The sequence below is a fragment of the Patella vulgata genome, chromosome 6, assembly GCF_932274485.2.
Source record: "Patella vulgata chromosome 6, xgPatVulg1.2, whole genome shotgun sequence".
Taxonomy (NCBI): domain Eukaryota; kingdom Metazoa; phylum Mollusca; class Gastropoda; family Patellidae; genus Patella; species Patella vulgata.
In genome coordinates this window covers 55,777,226-55,790,510 of record NC_065884.2, presented here as the reverse complement: position 1 = coordinate 55,790,510, position 13,285 = coordinate 55,777,226, and positions in this window count along the sequence as shown.

The following is a 13,285-nucleotide window of genomic DNA, read 5'->3' as shown; positions in this document are numbered from 1 at the left end:
ATTTTATTGTCATGGTTTAATTTTAAAAAAATAGCTTAAAGTTGTTTATTTATACAAATAAACCATGAATGGTCTTCAAATTTGTGTGTTCTTCAATTTGTATTCTTTCACTTTCTCATTCATTTGTAGTCATGGTTAGTTAGTTATCACGGTTACATATCACATGTACATTTAAAGCAGAACTTTTGAATAGTTGATGGCGTAGTTCTCATTTCCGGATAGCGCAACTATATAATACTGTTTACATACAGTTATGTAACACCCTTTTGGGTAATTGACGTCTGAACAATCATTAGGAATCGTATGATATTTTTTTTTTTTCAAACATTTAATTTCAGGTCCAAATGATCCTCCCAAATCTTACACTATGTCTGATGTGTTGAAATATAGCTGGATGTCAGAGAATGTAATGCAGGCATGGTGTAATGAATGTCATAAATATCAACCACATGTATGTATTTATTAAAAACAATTTAACTTTGTGAAGTTATACGTGTCGTTTCCTATTATAAAGATGTAAATCTGTATCTAGTCCAATTTATCTATACTATTAAAAGTATATTTCACTCATTTGATCTCCAAATGGTATTTCTAATGATCAGCAAAAAAAACCTATGAAGACATGCATTCAATAACACCTTTATGGGAAATGCAACGTATGTGTCGTTTTCTCCTCCACTGAGAAATCAGATGTACCAGCCAAAATTCAAATACATATCCAAAGATTTGAATGTGTGATTAGACAAAAGAAACTGTTTGAGACTTGTATTTGTGTTGAATTTTTCTTTATACAGACTCAGAAGAAAGTTCTACAAAATGTACCTGACGTGATTGCTTTAAATTGTCAGATGGAAAATAAAAGAGATTTTCAGTTCTGGAAAACACAAATTAAGGTATTTAAATTTATGTTTAACATAATTACATACAGAAAGAGGTGATGAAACTCTTATCATATCAATTATAAACTTCTTGTCCTGTATAGAACTACATGTGTGTGCATTGTACTGGTATATCCCAGAATTTGGTATCTGATCCTGCCTCAAGTAATTTCTATCATCCAGCTCTCTCATTCTCCTAGCATGGATCTGTCTGTACTCATCCTCAACTTTGTATTCATTCGTTCAGACCAACACCGTCAGATTCTAGTCTAAATATTTGCAATCATTGACACCACACTGAGTGATTGCAATATAAAATGTCATCAAGCCTTGTTTCATCCGTTCCTCAAAGACATCTTTGGTCCCAAAATGATGTGTGTCACTGAATTCATCTGTTCCTCAAAGACGTCTTTGAACTCAAAGTGATCTATGTCTTGTGATGTCAGTAGCAAGAATTGAGTCACTGAATTGTCTATGTATACTTACTATCATATTTGCGAGTTTTGATAAACTACCATAGTAGATGGCTGAATAATCTTTTGATACCATGACTGTATGTTGTCTGTCTAACTTTGTTCTATGTTCTCTGTGTTTTTCCCCTGTCACGGATGTGCCGTGTCCATGCATATTTAATGAAATAAAGATGTAAAGTATGTTATTCATGAAATTATCCACTTGTGTTGAATGGACATTTGACCCCATTTTTTGCTCTCTGTTTTGTTTTAGCTGTTGAGTCCCGAACAAGATGGTGAGAAAGAAGGAGTTCCCCATGAACCGGTTAGAGCAACGGTCAATAAAACAAGATGTCGATATGGAAGAGCTTGTTTCCGTAAAGATTGTAAATTTAGACATCCTGAAACAGAGTAAGTTTATACATTATATCTAAAATAAAAACAGCTGAAGTTCCTTTTGCCTGGTTTACTAATATTAGATCTATTTTTGGTTTACTATGTTTACAGTGGGGCACAAAATCAGTTATATCTCTACACTGGACTTCAAATTTGTGGCTTAGTGTGTTCACAATATATCTCAACACTGAACATAAAATTGTTGGTATAAAATCGGTTATATCTCAACACTGAACATAAAATTGTTGGTATAAAATCGGTTATATCTCAACACTGAACATAAAATTGTTGGTATAAAATCGGTTATATCTCAATACTGAACATAAAATTGTCGGTGTAAAATTGATTTCACTGGTTGTAAAATTATTGGTATAAAATCAGTTACACTGGATGTAAATTTTCAATGAAGACAGATTTTCATCCAACAGGAAGTATCAACATATAAAATCCTGTGAAATTAACAAATTTATTTTTGCTAGTGATTTTAAATTTTAACGTTTGAAACTAAGTATTAAAAAAGAATTGCTTTAAGATCTATTTATTTTAATCAAAGTCTGTTATTATTTATTTATTAAGTGATCCAATGGAGGAATGGTTAGATCAGTTAGAACAAGAAGAGAATCAAGTCAGCTGGATACCATTGGGTTTAAAAATAAAACTAGAGAATTCGAAGTTGGATATTACACAAATAACAGATGAGGTAATTATTTTATTTTCTAATTTAGATAAAAAATTTCACCTGTATTGTAATGACAATAAAAAACATTGTTATATTTACCATGTATTCAGTAATGTCCCCTGTACTATTGTTGTTATATAAACGTATGTGCATGACTTCTGACACGGCCCTTCTAAGAAATTGACACTCTAGTGTGTTATGTGTTTACAGAAATGAAATGAAATGAGGTTTAACGTCCTACTTTTCTGCAGGGGGATAGACTGTACATTGTGCTATTTTGGAAAATTTGATCGGCCAGCAGCACTATGGCCTACTCTAATATCGAAATCCAACTGTCAAGAGGTTCTTTTACGTTCATGTCAACATGTGCAAGACTTCCATGAAACTAGACTGAGGTGTTGGTAGCAGCTCGGGGGGGGGGGGGGGGGGGGGATACTGTTATGGATATTGTCAGACAGGCAATGTATTATTAAACCTGCTTTTAAAATGAAAATTCATATGCATGCATATATATTCCCCTTATCATATTACATAAAGATTGAGTAAGATTTACTATAGGACCAGTTTAGATGTACAGATTTCATTTTATCAAAATTTTAAACAATTTGTACTCTCTATATTAACATTTTTCAGGAAACTTTGCCAAAGAAAATTGATCATTTTACCAAATATTATGAATTACTAGCAATTGTTTCTCTTATAAAAGATGAAACAACAGGTGGTAATCTGGTCAGCCATATTAAAGTGGGTGAACCATATCACATGCGTAAAGAAAGAGTACCTTGTACACAGTGGTATCATATTAATGACTTCTGTATAGAACCAGTTGAAAGAGTAAGTTAACATGTACTTCCTTTTTTTTTCTTAATGTAAACTGGAACACAGTTGATACATGTATAAATTCTTTAAAATCTCTTTTGATTTTGGTCAAAATAACATTGTTGATTTAATTGGATTCTTTAGATTTTATGTGTGGATTTGTTTTGTTGGGTGAGAATTTTACATCTTTGAGCAGAATAAGATATAATAATAAACATAATAAGGAACACATTTACTATTTAATTGAAGCAACGTTTCATTGAGGGTTCTCTCAACGTTTTCAAGCAAATGATAATGAATATAATATACAGAAGGTTTATATACAAAAACAAGTAACAACTAATTAATCATATATCAGTAGGGAAAAACCATTTAAATAGATCAATTAAATTTACCGATCAGAAGGAATAAAATCTTGTAAAGTCATATACACAAAACAACTAATTTGCTTGATAATGTTAAGAGAATCCTCCATGAAACTTCGCTTTTTCCAAAAATTGACTAAAATTAGTATATAGGCCTACTTCTGCACCATTTTTTAAAATGAAAAATGTACTTGTTTAGGGTTTGCCCATCAATAATCAAAACAACACATCAGGTTCGAAGAAACCCAATTTCATACTTTTTATTTCTGAATCAGAAAGGTTTAGCTCTTTTAATCTATACTAAGTACTTCTTCGAAGCCACTTGTCTCACTTTGTTAAAATAGGGTTCCTCCCTATTAAGGAGCCATACGTTCTCTGAAATGTATTAGAAATAGGGCAGCTGTAAGTCATATAGATCTTAAAATTTTGATTCTCTCTGCACTCAAGTTGATAGTTACCCCTGTAAATTTCTAGGCTGACACTGGCTCCAGCACAATACAAAAATAATGTATTAAAAATAAGATTTGAAGTCAAATATTTGATAATTGTCAATCCTTTATTTCTGTACAGTTCGGATACTGGGTAGTGTTTGACCAATGTTCCACAGGATATCTTAATTTATTCTCATTATACTGTCATGGTGATAGATAAACTATAAATTAAATATGAATTGTATTATTATTTGTTAGCCTGAAGTAACACAGATGAACTTAGACTGGAAGATTCCATGTGTTCTATACTTTATCAGACGTAATATCACTGATTTCCATAAATGTAAAGGTAAATATTGATTACACATTTATTTTAGATTTGTCTTCAAGTATATATGCGTACAGTAGTATATGATTTGGTGGTGAGAATTGGTGCTGGAGCACTGGTCTGAGTGCCTGAATTTCTCTATTTTTGCCGAATATCACCAAACACAGTTTTAGCTAAATAAACCAAAAAATGACTTTCACAGCTTTTTTGAAGGATATTAATACTGATAATTTTAGTAAGATTGATTGGCATACTTGAACAAGTTTTGTAGATCTAGGAAGTTAGAAACTGACATTTATATTATTTTATTCCTGGGGATTGTTCTTTGAATTTGACCTCTAATGTTCAAAAAGTGTTCAGCCGAATAGATAGAAGTGTAGTAATTTTCCGCATTTTCAGTCACCCAAATATTTGGGTGTTGAGGTAGCACTATAAATACCACCCTGTGCCCCCTCCCACCCATCTTGTCCCATACGAACGATGCTGTCACGATATGCTGTCTGGATAGAGCATGTCTGGATAGAATATGTCTGTAGGTTGCATGCTTTTCAGGTCGTAAATAAATCATTACTTGCATCACTATGTAAAAGTAGCATTATTGTGATTAATTCAATAATTCAGTAAACTAGTCTTGTCTATATTAAGTGTAATCATAGTAAAGCCATCTACTTACTGTATCCTACAAAACCACACATTTCTCATAAACAACCTCATTAGTTGGCAAAACCCAAGTGACTTTTGTTTATATTAACTGACATTATGAACATACAAATATTGGAGGATATATCTTGCATATCAACAGTGCCAAAACAGTGAAAATAAACATGTTTTAACCAGGGTTCTTAATCCATTTTGAAATGAACCAGCCAAAATTGGGTCAAATGAGGTCTGTAGGAAATCGGTTAATTATAAGTTTCCATTCCCTTTAATATAACTTGACTTCAACAAAAATAATTCTTGGTAATTTGTTACGAAGTGTCGTATTTTAAGGTATGTGATTACCACAAAAACAACGACAAATATGTACACCTTTTGAAAATTTTCCATATTAAATTCACGTATCAGCTTGAAGTTCACATCAGTAATATTCCACTTCCAGAATAAATTACTATCTTCATTTACTCGATGAGTCGATGATCTAAAATATTAGAATTTAACCTATGTTTGATTTTATTTTTTACAGTTGTAAATCCCATAACAGCTGATGTATTACTCAATGATCATGGTTTAGTGAATCCTAAAAGACGTAAAATAACTTTCAGTCCTCTACAACCTGATGAATTACCTAAAAAAGGTGATTTAATTGGTTTAGATGCTGAATTTATATCCCTGAAAGAGGTAAAAGATTCATTTTATACACATTCTTTTTAGGCGTAAAACAGTCACAATTACCAACATCATGGACATATGTTAGATAATGTGGGTAATTTCACCATCATTCTACAGCCTTTTAATTGGTCTTTACAATTGCCTGTAAATATGTGTTTTTCCATGTAATCTGGGATCCCTTGGTTAGCTAGCCAACGCCTGATCCATTGAACCACCATGGCTCACGCCTAGGGTAAAGGTTTGCAAGAGTCTTCAACCCTGACTAACAAGTTTTATTTTTGGATTTCTCCTGTAAATCAAAATATTTAAACAAACAAATAGAAGATATTATCGTCCTATGTTATGTTTATTTTTTTTTTTTTGTTATATATTTACAGGAAGAAGCTGAATTAAGGAGTGATGGAACGAAATCTACGATTAAACCATCTCATATGTCAGTGGCAAGAATAACTTGTATACATGGGTAAGATAGAATATTCTTGATGACATATTTTAACCTCAGTTATTGATTACAAAGGTTAATTAATACTTGTTGTCTTGTAATTAACATTGTAATATCATGTTTGATTTCAGACAAGGACCTTCACAGAGTACACCATTTATAGATGATCACATAACTAATCTGGAACAGGTAATCTTTCACATTTAAACAATATTCAGATTTTAACCAATATTTAGATTTAACCAGTGTTTAGATTTAACCAGTATTAAATAACTAATGTTCAGATTTTAAATGAAGGGCAACTTTCGTGAAGAGAGAAATATAACATCTATATGTTTAAAGTAGACATGAAGAATATTATGATTAATATTTAATGACTACCAGTTTTTTCGAAGAAATATAACACCGATATATGCTGACAAGATTTGAACATTCTGGGGAGGACAAAATATGTTTTAGAATATTGAGGACCAAATTCTATGTAGTAAAATTACTGTTTATTACTGGTTGGCATTTCAAACATGATTCTTTAGTCTTTATAAAACTCCTAGAAGACCAGATAATCCTAGTTGAAACATCACTCGAATTGGGGGTTAAACTGTAATTCAATGCCATACCATTGTACTGGTTAGTGTCTTAAATATCGGATATCAGGAACCCCATATTTTCCTGGTAAGATAACATCAATATTGACTGAAATATTGAATTCTGGTTCGTGTTTTTAATGTTGAATATTATGGATAATATTGATTTTAGAGCTCTTTAAATGTTTAATTTTTTATAAGATTTTAATCAATGTTTATTTTTATTTTTTTTATGTAACAGGTTGTTGATTACTTGACCCAATATTCAGGAATAAAGCCAGGCGACCTTGACCCCAATTTTTCCACCAAGCATTTAACTACATTAAAATCAACGTACCAGAAACTGCGGTATTTAATTGATGTGGGCGTTATATTTATAGGACATGGATTAAAGAAAGATTTCCGTGTTATCAATATTTTAGTAAGTATTGATAGGTTTTCGGAGTGCTGACTATCGACTAGGATAAATTTAAAGGGACTATCCCGATTAGAAAAGAGTCTCAAAAATTAAAGTCCGAGTAGGCATGAAATTTAAGCACCAAAATATATAGGAATGGTGTATTGACCTTGTCTCAAAAGTTCAGCTCAAAATTATCCGGACACGTAACCCTTTAAGATTTCGGATCAATTTTTTCGTTGGGTGACGTGATAATCGATTCCCGTTTCTTGAGAGGTCTATACAGTGAATGACCCATGTGCTGTACTTGATAGCGGACGGTAAATTTTACCTACACATTATTTTTATAAACAAAAGGTATGGTTTTATCCAGACACCGTATAATACAGTTTGGGACTCCGGTCTCCATTTCCAGATGAAGACTGATGGGTTTAAGTTGTTTGCAAACGTATCACAAATATTTAGTTAGTTGCTCGTCTCGTAGGTAGAGGGTTTTAAGGCATTTTAACACAAAATTAAGCGGTTTTATTCTCCAAAAAATTATCAGGATTGGCCCTTTAAATAATGGCCTATGCTGCTGTGTGTGCCGAGAAAAATATCAGGACTGACAAGTAAAGTAATGCCTAGTCCGTCCGAAGATATGAAAAACCTAGGGCCACCTGTGTACATTTTGAAGAGAGTGAGAGAGAAATGTGTTTACCGTCCACTCGACACAAATTAGGCCATTTTGGGAATAACGTATGGTTCAATTTTATTTCAATAATTCTTTCTCGTTATATTAATTGTAACTTCACTATTCTGTTAATGATGTTCTGGAAAGTAGTTAGTTCTACTTTTTTTTAAACAGGTCACAACCCTCAATTAGGCATTAACATAAAGTAGTTCATGGAGGATATCTGATGTAATTATTGTTATTTCAGGTTCCAAAGAATCAAGTTATTGATACAGTGGAATTATTTCATTTACCTAGACAAAGAATGATATCACTCAAGTTCCTGGCTTCTTATTATCTTAGTAAGTATAGTCATAAATGTCTCAAATCATTACAAGGCCAATTAAAAAATAGAAATTATACTGGTAGGACCTGTCTACAGTCAATTAAGGCCAAAAAAAATGACATGATTCAAGGGAGACAACTTATAATTGATAATTAATTTAAAGGGAAGTAACTCACTTTTAAAGAGGCTCATAAATAATGGTTATGGTCTTAATGTAACATTGCAAAGATCTATTGATTTCTCTGTTAAAAGATATAATACTCAATAATTTTAATATTCACTCTTCTGGTTATCCTAAATATTTGCTTTGGTTACATATTGTCTAATGTATGATGGTCAGGAATTTAACACAATATAACTTTTTTCGTACATGAATAGTCAAACATTTATTGTCAATACAGATTTGCTTTTTCAAGAAATTGGTTATTTTATATTTCAGAACTAAACATCCAGTCTTTTACCCATGATTCTGTAGAAGATGCCCGTACAGCTCTACGACTGTATTTGAAATATAAAGAACTTGACGATGAAAGTAAAGAAAAGGTGCAGGCATCAATCAAAGAAATGTATGAAGTAGGACGGAAGACACAATGGAAGATTCCTGATATCGAAGAAGACTCTGTAGATACGACAGTGGCATTGTTATAGAAAATAGAATTCAAACTGTAAAGCCTTTGCTATGAAAGTTTTCGGGTAGCTAAAGCTTAGCTAAGATGGAGAAAAAACAAATGTGACGGCTTATCATAGGTCAGAATCGAAAACCTGATTAAAGTGAATCAAAAATCTGTCAGGGAATAAAAGTGACATTTAGTCACAAACATTAATGAAACCCGAGGGACAGGTGTTGCTATGTGGACAGGTCAGGACCTCAGAATTATTCCTATTCCTCATGATATTTGCAAGAATTCTGTGGATCAGAGATATTATTGTAAAGAAGTATCAATTAAATGTTGTCACCATTTCATGTTGTGGTCCATGTTGTTATGACAGTTGTTTTCATGTGACTTCAGGATGTAATTAGTTAAGACAAGAATCTACCTATAAGTGCTTCTCATATATTATGTCAAATCGTTAGTGTGTCCTCTCTGAGTAACTTCAGGATGTAATTAGTTAAGAATAGAATCTACATATAAGTGCTTCTCATATTTCATGTAAAATCTGCCTCGTTAGTATGTCCTCTCTGAATTATCATTCATGTAATTTTTCATTCAGACCATCATGTTTCACCAAAGTGTCCTTTCTCATTTTTGAATGAATTTGTTTATCAAAGAAATTATTTTATCAGATAATGGACTCTTTAGGTCCACCATTTGTGAAAGATGGCTCTATTGTTATAAAGTATCAACTTATAAATAATCATTCCCCATTATCCAGCATTTATCAGTACCTGAGAAGATGTCGTGGAAGGTATGGTGGAGCAGATGATATTATGGAGCGGTGATTTATAAAAGTTTCTCTTACACATTGTATCATGGTATTTAAATTGTAAAAGAATAAAAAAAAATGAATGTTCGGAAATGTTTTTAAATGTCCACATGTTAATTGAGTCTTATATTGTTGACACCTCTATCTGTTAAGCCCCATTCATACCTGGTCCTGGTGGTGCTATGGACTGGGTTCAACCGCTTGTATCAGTTCCAAGACCGTACAATCCCGGGGCCAACCATAGGTTTTAAAAAAGTTTAAAATCACTGGGGCGAACTGTGGAAAACAATGACAAAAGAGCTATTTGTCGTGCCACTCTAACATCACCGGGAAAAGACCATATCACTGCTGTAAGGTAACGCAGGTCTGCCGTGCTAGGTTAATTCACGGCAATATTGCGGTGTCACTAGGTTCATTGGAGAATCTGGTACGGTTTACCATGAAAGTTCCACTACGGAGATCAACGGTTGCTAAAGGTTTGCCATGGTTGAACTACGGTTTGTCACGGCCACCAATCCCATCGCCAGACTGAAGGACTGAGCATAGAAGCTGGGGCCCAGGTCATCATGTAGCCACTCCAACTTTTCCAAGCGGCACAGACTGATGTGGGTTCCTTCTGTAGCATCTAGCATGTGAGTCCTAAGTTGGAGGAGTTGGAGTTGGGCCACGAGGTGAGTGATGACATTCTCCATTATCTACAGAGCGAGGGGGCGCTCATGGATTGGCCGATTGCAAGGGCCCAGTCTTCCTGGAGGCTGCAATCTGCTGTAGAGACAAACGTCTAGTCGTTGCAGTTGTCAGTGGCGAACTAATCGTGTCAAAAAATCTGCCCATATATACCCCACTGCCGCCCACCACGTTACAACCCGTGGCACCGAAAATATCGTAGGGCCAAACTGTAGTCAACGCTTGACAAACTGTCATCAAATATTCAGTATTGCAACTCAAGTGTTGGCGTGTTCGTATGCTACTATATTTGTTCGCCCTCATTTAATGTGAAGTCAGGACAGGGGCAACTCATATTCCCGGAGCAATGGCCCGAGAAATCCCTCTCTGGCCATTGCTGGATTGGTTTCTGGTACTTGGGTTTTTAAGGGAGTGTGTCTATTCTTCCCGTCCAATCTGAGGTCTTCCCTAAAGCTTTGGACAGTGATTTAAAGTATTAAAAACGGTTAAAGCATCGTTCGTCTCCAAACAGTATTGTTTACATTGTATCCGTTTTGATAGTCTCGTTTGTCACGCAATTAGTTTTTCATCAATATTCTGTACGCACTGGTTAACTGGGCGTAATAAAATCGTGAGTCATGTCGTAACGTTATGTAAACATATTTGGTCCAATTTGGAGCTCTGTTTAAAGCGTAATGATATAGTTATGCAGTTAGCTATTGGTTGTTAATTGGACTATTGACCAGTCATAGTTTGGAACAGGAATTTGCTTCCATTACAGCAGTGTTAAGTGAGATTAGGTCTAATCAAACGAAACACTGCGAGGAGTATGGGGCAACTTAACTTGGTGATGACACGAACCAAGCCTTCTGACATTATTTAAATTCTTTCCCATCTCCATTGAACTCGGGCGTTGAAGAATATTTTATTTATGAAACGTATCAAATTATATTTTTTTACTCGTTCACGAATATTGTGAGCCAATCCATTTGTCCTGGGTTCAAGGTAGAGGCCTTAGTGATTGCTTTTCAATTTGTAGACATGGATTATTTGGCTATTCGACTCTATCCTATTTAGAAACATTCCCACTTTTACGTTCAGATACCTAAACACAGTAGAACATAGTTTTTGACTTTTTAAAAACTTTAAAGAAACCTTTGTTACAAAATCTTGTCAGCCGAAGGGAAGATGACAAGACAATAAGCTTCAACCATTGATTTGTATAAACTATTCATAGAATACCAATAACTGAGATCAATGACGATACATGTACCTAGTATTATACCCTTTATTATAAAATAGTACTAAACAGTGTTTTATTTGCATTTGTAAGCAATCAATTATTAATATCCTTAAGAGTAGGTTCTGTATTATAGCCTAAACGTGTTGGTCAACATTTTTTACAGACTATTTTAAAATAAATCGAATCGGTGATCACGAATCGCCCAAATGAAATATTGAATATGGATGCTTTAAGTACTGCTCTCTTTATCCCGAGCAATATATGAAAGGGTTATTTGACTTCGGGATAAAAACAGTTCAAAGGGACTTATATTCCATAGACGTCTTTTTGTCCCAGAACAACATTTTAGATCAGCAGAAACTAACGAAGTTCCTATTTTTTCAAGGAAAATGTTGCTTTTGCTTGGATTTATCTTTACTGCGTTTGTTCATTGGTCGAGTGGCCAAGTTGTTTCATCGTATTTTGATCAATCGCCATTTTGTAACCGTACTTCGTCGAATGTTGTAAATGAAGCTTTTTGGACAAATCAAGTTGCGAGTCTGATGTCTTGTTTTGATGAGTGTAATCGCCGAGCATCGTGTAAAACCGCTGCTTTTGACAAAACCACCAACAGCTGCCGGCTCTATCAAATTTCTCCGGATGAATACGACTATACTTCAGTTGTGACGCTCCCTTCAGATGTTCGTCATATGAGAAAGGTAAGCTAATTGTTAATTTATATATGGTAACCTGTTAATAGAGGGCTGCCATCTGAAATGCGCCCTGGACTTTAAAAAACTGTTCATTACAGTCTTGCCAAGTTTGTTGCTTGGGGATCACTACTGTACTTTTAGTAACCGAGGAGTTCATTCGTCGCAGTATTGGGGTGTCCATTTAAGATTTCTGACAGTAGTTGGATATATGTTGTCATAACTAGTCGTATAAAGATGATTTGGCTATAAATATTTAGGCTCTAGCATAGCGGATAATCTGTCCATGTAGTTATATATATTAGTCGAGTTTGTGTTTGTACACTAAAACAATTCTAGCACAAATTAAAACCTTATTCTTTTAATCTGTATTTCCACAGCTATCTTCACCACCTCCGTGTCAAAATGGTGGTTCTAGAATTAACTCAAATTGTGTTTGTTTTGGAGGGTATATAGGATCTGACTGTGAGAAACTAATGATGGGTGAGTAAAAATATATTGTTCATTATTTACGGCCAAATGAAAGCTCTTTTTTTCCAAACAGTGTCAGCTGGATCAATAACAGCTCTAATTTTCAAAGTATGTCAGATTAAAAGATTAAGAAATACATGGGTACCTCTGAATGTGATTTTTTGAGAAAAAAAAATATTTTCTATTTTATTTTTCCTATTTTTCAAAAAATTTGATTTTCTTTTTCTTCTTCCTATTAAATTTGTTGCTAAATCATGTAATATTTACTACAAATCGTTGATGTTTGAGTCTTTATTTAGAAAGAACAAAAAGGAAAACTAAAATTTTGTAGAAAACCCAGGAAGACTAAACCAGAAAATCAAAACAAAATTGAAAAAAATCACACAGGGTCACCCCTGGATTAAAACTGTGTAGCTTAAAGGCTCACTCTTGTTGTAACTGAATAATATGTCCCAATCTTTATTCTGGTCAACAAATTGTACTATTTTACAATATTCCAATTAATTGATGATACAAATTTCATCTTAACACATCTAATTTTAAAAATTGGAAAAATTCAACTAAATGATTTGAAAAGCCTGACGTAAAGCTTTTCAAATGTGACTTGGATTTAAATATATTTTTAAACCCTCTGGATAAGTAAAATAGGATTTAATGGATAATTTACACAACAGGTAGGACACTAACACATCT